We start from the raw sequence: 8,696 nt of genomic DNA on the forward strand, positions 1-8,696 counted from the left end.
GTACTACATGACATAAAAATATGGGGGGGGGGTCCCAATTTTGGCCTGCTGCAACCCAAGGGTCCACAGTGTGAGAGGGTGGAATACCATTGATCCAGCTGATCTGATGGTAGACAAGACCAATCAACATAGGAATGCTTGATGTGATGCATCATTTTAAGATACTCACTCAGTGGCCACTTTATGTGCCTGCAACTTCACACTGTACTCAAGGCTGCAGACAGACTGTGTGTGTGACTGAGTATTAAGAGGGTGGCGAGAGTATTGGTGCCAGATGTGCTGCTTCCTGCATCAGTGAAAACTGCTGTCCTCCTGAGCTTTTTCTACATGTTGTGTGTACAGAGTTTCGACTGGTGTAATGAATGCAAACATGCAGTCAGCAGCAGTTCAGTTGGTGAATACAGCTCGGCAGTGAGAGATGTCACATTCATCCAAGTAAATTGTATTTTTAGCAACACTAGCAGCATGGATCCAGGGATAATGGTGCCTGTCCTTTGGTTGATCAGCTGGTCCACCTCTTTGGTCCATACCGCAATGTCTCAACAACTGTTGGATGGATTGCCATGAAATTTAGCTTTGAGTGAAAAATCGCCTGATTCCTCTATCTAGCACCATCATCAGGCCAAATCTGGAGAGAAACTTTAGTTTATGACTAAATATCTGCAAAACTGATTCACACCAGCCTTATCTGTGCTTCGATTGCTTTTTGTATAGTGCTAATTACTAAATTTTAGCATGCTAACATCATACACTAAGTTGGTGACCATGGTAAACATTGTACTTACTTACTTAACATCAGCATGCTACCATTGTCATTGTGAGCATGTTAGCATGCTAACATTAGCATTTAACTCAAAGCACTCCTGAAGTCCAGCCTCATATAGCAGCTAGCATGGCTGCAGTCCAATGGTTCCCAAAGTGGGCACCCTGAGGAAGAGCCAATGATGCCACATTTATCATTTCCATGTTTTATTTATTGTGCCTATTTAATAACAGTTCATTGCTACATTTAGCTTACATTAACTACCTTCTATGTTACATCTTCAAACATCAAAGCAGAAGACAAAAGTAATGAACATTAAAATCACCATATTAAAACTTAGTATGCAGTTACGCTGCAATAATGATGTGACAACTCAAAGTTGCAAGTTGTCATCGTAACATGCTTTCCAGCTACTTTTTCAGGAGGTAGTGGGGAATGAACTGAGGTGATTTACAACCGCTACGACCAGGACTGTCACTCTGGGGACAATGAAGACACGGCAGGTTTAGGCAGGGACAGGGGAGACATGGCATAAAAGGAGCAAGAGGGAGGTCGTGGTCAGCCAGCACTCACCTTCAGAGGCCTGAGCAGGGGTTACAGCAGGACCAGCCCCAGAGTGCCAAGAACCAAACACAGCTAGAAAACCACCTCAGTGCTATATTTCCTGTCATCAAACTGGTGACTGTTGTCTTGGAGGCTGTGTTTGGTCCCACTGTGGCCGTGCTCACTGTGAGGCTGCTGAGCCCAGTTCCATTGCTTGGCTCCTGTTCTGGTGCCTGTCCTGGCGCTGCTTCTTGTCAGCCCCGGCAGGGAATGCTGTTAGTATGGTATGGTATTAATCAGCCTGACAGCCAGTAGGGGGATATAAGACTTTAAAGCAGCTGGTACGTGTGTTAATGTTCTGGTAGTATTTTCCAGATGACAGCAGTGAGTTGGCTGTTGTCCTTGATGATGTAAATATTGTAAAGTGATGGTGCCTTCATTAGAGTCATTTCTGCCTTTACAGTCTCCAGCAGTCTGCAGTTGTTTGCAGTCACTTTATCAGTGATGCAAGTTGTGTTCATGAATCAGCTTGTGATGTGCACAAAAATCTGTTAAATATCAAAGGTATTGATAAATACATATAAATAGGACCTGAGGTTGTGATCTTCCTCTTCTGTGTTAAAGCTGTGTAGCTGTGTCAGTGATGAGTCACACTGTTAAAGTTCTAATTAAAGTTTACAAGTTACACAAAGGTGGCCCTCTAACATCCAATAAAGTGGTAAATTCAGGAAGGTTCAATGGCGCCAAAGTTGACAGTTCTGAGAAAGACACATGATCCATGTAACACATGATGATACATCCATGTAAACTTCATGTCTGTTTACATCCTGCAGTGAGTTTTCACTGGTCTACTGCATGTAATGTATTTAACACTGACTACAATTAAATACCTGCCACAAAAGTATAAAAGCAACTAGATTTACTTTTGCTTTGCTTTTAACTTCTTTCCACTCCAGAATTAGAAGGTAACAGTACTGAAACTTCTGTGTAAGAAATCTTCTTTAAGTGTACAATTTTACATGATTTTATTGTCCTCGACTGACAAAGATAGTTTTCCAAGCTGACATCACATGCACTTCACCTGTTTAATGTTGTAATTATTAAGCTAATTTTGCCAGTTATTTCTATAAACAAAGCAGGCTCATAGCTGTTACCTGACAACCAACATTGTGGTATATAAAGTCCTAAGAGGAAAAAGTCTGTTAACATTTTTAAATATAGTGATGCATCTTACTTCTGAGGGCCATCCACTCTTCCCATTGGCTGTCAGACTTGATGTCCTCAGATATGAGATCTGTAGTTGGGTGGTCGGGTTGCTGAAATGGGCCTAATATTAATATGGGCCTAATATTACTATTAAAGTTGCCTTCACGCCCTCCCATTCTGAAGTTCAAAGCATAATGGAAGGTGCTGGATTTCATGAGCTTTGGTTCTGGTTAGAAAATGGTGTTGATATAGCTGATGATTTGATAAAAGATTAGAGCCACACCACCCATCAGTTTCAATGATATGACATGGATATGCTGTGAACTTGAGGAGTCTGAAGCAGGGATTTTTTTTGTGAGAAGAGGGGGATGGGGTAGTACAGTAATTTCATCCAATCAGAATACTTTGAATAATTAAACTGATCAACTTAATTAGCTCAATTAAGTTGATTTGACCACGGAACATTGCCATATGGCACAAGGAAACAAAAGAGGGGGGAACTAATTAAAAGTAAAATAATGAGGATTTTAATTAACTGGTTCCCCAGACGTCAGCAAGCGGGGATGTGGAGTTGTAATTAAAAAGTCCTGTAGTGCTGGCAACATTCTCTCCCTCTCTGTTTTAATAACGGCAAGGGCTCCATCCATCTAATTAAATCTGTAAATGAATTAGCAACATTGAGGGTCCCTGCTTGAGTTTTACACCCCACCTCTACAGCAAAGCAAACCTTCTAGATAGTGCTCACAATTCTGTAATAATAGGAAGGAGAAGAAAAATAGGCAGATGATGAATAGAGGAGTCGTTTTTGCTTGAACAAAAGCTGAAATTTTGCAGTACTGAATCACCAGTGTGCTGATCTGTTTCCACCATACTGTACATCATTCTTACCAGTTTATGTTTACTTAATCTGTGGTAAAAACGAAATGTTAAAATTCTTCCATAGTTCCCTTTTAGCAATGAGTTAAAGTAGTTCACATACTTGCAGGCGTACTTTGTGTGTTGCTGGAGGATTTGAGATGCAGGACAAATTGATTCACATAAGAATCACCATTTTTCTGTGATTTTGAATCCATCTACAGTTTCCACATGGATTTCTGTATGTTATTGATAGCATTATGGTTTCCCTTTGATATGTTAATAGACCGCAAAAAAGCAGAACCATGACACAACAGCACAGTGCAGTTGTCTGCAGCAGTAATTCCCATGGATTGTACCCCAGGGGGTAGCCAATGCGGAAAAAGTAGATCAGCAAAGAGTGCGAATTATGATTTCATTAAAAAATGTAGATTCACACACAGCACTGAATCAACTGTAATGCCTTAACCACATGTTGAGATTAAGTGTGTGAAAACTACAGCAAGCAAGCAGAGAAGCCTAAACAGTTAGCCAATCTAGGACTGGTTAAATAGATAAATAAATCTATAAACAGTTCAAATAACTACATGGCTGAAAATTCTGCCATTATTTCTTTAATATATAAAGCTGCATACTCTCACACACACTTTTCCCTTTCTTTCTGTCAGACAGTGACCTCATTAAGCTCATGTTCATATTGCATTTCAATGGACTAAAAACACAAGTGAATGGTTTGGAACACATCGAGTAAGAGGCTGAAAGCAATGCCTCTTTTCTATCTACTGAATTGAGACTCAATTCTGGATCAGATTAGGACACCATCAATAGAAATCTAATGAAACTGTGAAATTCTGAAAGATTCATACCCCTAAAGTTTATTCATACATCAATCCTGAATCACTCCTGGCTGACACCAAAATGTTTTCCACTAAACCCAACGAAAATGTAACTAAACATGGAGGCACTCAGGGTAGTTGGTATATTGGCCATGTTGAGAAACTTTCCTCCATTGATGTTGTAATTGTCATCAGAATATCTTTAATATCTGCTAGATCCCAACTCCTTTCTTTTAAAATATGTGAAAATAATGACTGACAATCAGTCAATAATTTTACTTATTCAGTCGTCTTTACTCAGGTCCCAATTCTCATGTAAAAGATGTGAATGTTTATTATTTTGTTTGCTGAAGACATATGCAAGACAGAAAATGAGTACAATGTAAAGCGAAATACGTATTTACGTTCATCCACCCCTCCATCATCCCTCCACATCCACCCTTAGTCAGCAAGTTTCAAAAATGGCATAAAGAGATCACACAGGCAGGAATTCGATGAAATAGAGGAGGATTTAGATTGCATCCAATCTGTGGGTCACATCTGCCCACCAAAGCTTCCCATCCAACCCACAGAGTGTCAATGAATTCAGAAAATGCACACATCTAACTTGTGGAAGAGGCAAGTCTTTCCTGAGAGTGATTATCAATCAGCTTTCGAACCTGTCTTTGAGCCAAAAATCAGTAATTCATTGTTCACCTGTTCCACAGAACCTGACTAGTCTCCAATTCCATCCTCTCTACTTCGTGGACCCACCATCAAGTGACATGGGTCCCATGCTGGTCATTCCCTGGAGCTGACAGCAGCACACTGACCAGATAACAGGAAGTAACCCAAGTTGTTGGAGAATAACTAAGCTTGTCTATTAGACACAAGAGTCATCACTTAGGTTTTCTTTGGTTGGCCAACTGTTGTATCGAGAGTCAAACTGAGATAAGACTCATTTATTGGTAGTTGAACTGTGGGTTTTGTACTGAGCACTGACTGCCTCTTTGGTGGAGCTCTGACAGCATTTTCTAGTTAGGTATCTAGTTATCATTATGGAATTTATGTTTTTTGGGAGTCTGTTCACACTAATATAGGCTAATAGAAATGAAATGCTATCACAGAAATTATATGAATAAATATGAATATGTGTAATTGTATAATTAAAATTAACTAGAAATTCATTTTGTAAGAAAGTGAAATTATTAAACAGTAATAGGGTAATTAGGCCTAAATAAATTATATTGTGATTTGAAAGTGTGACCCCAAAGAGGCCTTGGACAAGTGCAGCTGAGGACCCCTGCCACACCTCTTGTTATGAACTGGCTTCAATATGTTATCAAGTGTAGCGTTTTCTATTTTGAAATAAATATTCTATTGATTGATGAGTTGTTGGTGGTGTTGAATCTTCAGTGTAGCTGGAACTCATTCACAGTGGTCCTGTTCCCAGATGATATCATGTGGTTTAATGTGACTTATTTCCCTATCCTTGACGTCATCCTTATGGTGGCTACCGCTGTTACCTGCTGGACAGGGTGCTGTGTGTTGTTGCTCCAGAGTTCAAAAATATACAGACGGAAGAGAATTAGCTATCAGCTCCTAAATCACAGATGCAGAACGTCTCTCCTTTTCTCTAGGACAGTTTGTGCAACCAGAGTAAATGTAGCTGTAGGAATATGTCAGAAATAAATATAGACTGTCTTAGCCTCGCCTGTCTCGCCTGTCTCAGTTTCATGCTTCTCCAATCACAGGAGACGTAATTAATTGATTAAATATTATGTTGTTATGACCAATCATTCCAGACCTCTGACCTTGAAGAAAAACAGGAGGCAGACTTTTGAGTAATACGTTTAAGAACCCCTGACCAAAGCGATGATGAACATGGTAATTTTACCTGTTAAACATCAGCGTGTTAATGTTGTCATTGTGAGCATGTTAGCATTACGACACACCCTCACAAAGCAGCATGAAGACTTTTACATGAACTACATGAACTCACTGTGTCGGCTGCTTTTACTTTGCAATGTGCCCTCGAAAAACATCAGAAAATTTCAATCTAGAAAAAGGTTTTAAATGGAATCAAGAGTTGTTAATTGTTGCAGTTAATGGGGAATAAATTCCACTATGTGCTTCAAAATAAAAGCCTTGGGGGCTCGCTTTTAATACAGAGGTAGTGCAAAAAATTCTAGACAGCCTGAAATCTGTATGGCTGTGTCAGCCTAACTCTAAAGACTAATCTATTTTGGAGTTTTAATGGAGACATGCCAGCAGCCTGGGATGATGAAGACAAGCTGTGCAATGACAACCAGAGGACTGCAGTGTGCAGAGTACAGTCTTTCCATGATCCCACGATCAGCTGCTGCCCATCACCACAGTCTGTATCAGTCTTCAGTGTGTACTGTTTGCTTTTCATTTTGTTTATGACTGTGTGTGTCATCACTCTCTTCTCTTCTCTGAGTGGCACAGGCGAGATGCCAGCCCAGTCCTCAGTAGGCCCAACAGGAGTACAGGCTTTCATTAGCACTCTGTAATTAGGAACAGATGCAATTTGCAACACGGCGCTCGGCTCACGCAGTGGCTCACACACAAAAAGCTACACATATGGAATTCCACTGGCACATGCTGTACTTTAATCACTGACACAGACCTGTGCCCTGTTTCACCTCAAGAAAACTAACAGGCATACAGAAGGGGCACTTCAAATCACAGTGATCAGTGTTTAGCAAGCATTTTACTTATTTGCCATCATCTTGGAACATGACTTTCTTTGATCCCCAGAGGAAATCAATCCATTTGTTTAAAGAGCAATATTTAAAAAAACAAAAAAAACAAAACTGAAATCCACATTAATCGATATTTTTCATGACACTACAGGAAACCTCTTGTGGAAGTGGTCACTTTTTGCCACTCTGTGGGACTTTTTAGTCTTTTTATCATCGATTTTTCATCGATTTGGTTTAACAGCACATTTACAGTATGGTTCAGTCTCATCACTCAGTAAATACATAAAGAAGTAACAATAGAGGTGAGAGGCAGAGTAAATATATTTGAGTCTGGGTAAGAAGGGGAATAAGTGTATTTTCCAAAATGTCAAATTATTCCTTTAATCATAAAAATTACCTAACAACCGTTTTAATCTTTAAAGGCTCATATTTGCAGTAGTTTACTGTACATTCAAATGCAAATTTTGGGCTGGTGTTTCCCTCTTACACATTTATAATTAACATTACTTATTTTTCTTTTTTACAGGTGGTCATTCCTGGAGCCTGCACAAACATGTCTGTAACCCTACACCTCTGTCCTCCCACTGCCCCCACAGCCGGCACTACACTTCCCAGTTCCCCTCAAATCTCCTGTTAGTCCGGCTATTCCAGATACAATATCACTAATATCCCTAATTGCCTCATTAAATTGACACACAAGCCAGGACCAAGGTTGAAGCAAGGACCCTAATTAGACACCTAAATATGAAGCCAAGGGCGTTTTATGGAGGGGCACTTTGGGGAATGTTTTAATGAGGACATGGTGCTGAGAATAGCTTTAGAGTCATTTGTTGACGCAGGAGCTGCACCCGGTGGCCAGCACTCCCTAACCTTATTCAGGCACACACACACACACACACACACACACACACACACACACACACACACACAGAGAGAGTAAAATAAAGAGAAAACCTGAAGTCTAAAGTGATGGATGGAGCAAGCTACATATTAAAAAGATTTCACTTTTTGTTGTTTTTAGTGGGAGAAGGAAGACAGTGCTGTAGGGTCATTGAAAGAAAACGGTTTATCCTCTGAGGAGCGTGATTGTTTCAAAGGATTACTTCCATTTCACTGATTTAATACTACATTTCCATAAAGTTAGGGGTCTTTTCAGAGATAAATATTTTAAAAAAAACGAATGAATGAAACTGAAAATTGAAGGAGCAGAGGCAGAAATAGTGTATAATGACTTTTTGACTCAAGTATGTGTCAAATTTGCCACAATGTTACTTAGTCTGTCATTCAAACTCTGCTCCCGGTTAGAAGTACACGCTGTCTGTAAAATTGTAGCCTCAAATCCAAGATAACTCTGATGACATCATCAGCATTATTTCAGGATGATCTAAATCACACAAGGCTCAGATTTCTTCTGTTGTGTTTTCAAGCAGCATGACAAGAGGCTTGAAGATGAGGACTAACTGGCTGACTTGATGAATGTACATCTGGTCACTACCTCCAGTAAAGAGCAGGTCACAGCCACTTTGTTAAGATCCCATAAAGTCCCACACTGGGCTGCTCACTGTCAGGGTGGGTCATAATGTGTTAAAAGTAACACACATGAGGAAAAAGGTTGTTGTTTTTTTTTAAAGAAAAAAAATTTTCATGTTCCTTTTCTTAAACCGTACTTTTTACTCTTTATTCCAGAATATTTTGAGCCTGTAATCTACTTTTCACTTTTGTCACTTTTGCCATACATTTGCCATTTATACCGTCATTACAGCTAGTCTGGAGAAAAAGAAGCCCCCT

The sequence above is a fragment of the Chaetodon auriga genome, chromosome 19, assembly GCF_051107435.1.
Source record: "Chaetodon auriga isolate fChaAug3 chromosome 19, fChaAug3.hap1, whole genome shotgun sequence".
In the NCBI taxonomy this organism is placed as follows: domain Eukaryota; kingdom Metazoa; phylum Chordata; class Actinopteri; order Chaetodontiformes; family Chaetodontidae; genus Chaetodon; species Chaetodon auriga.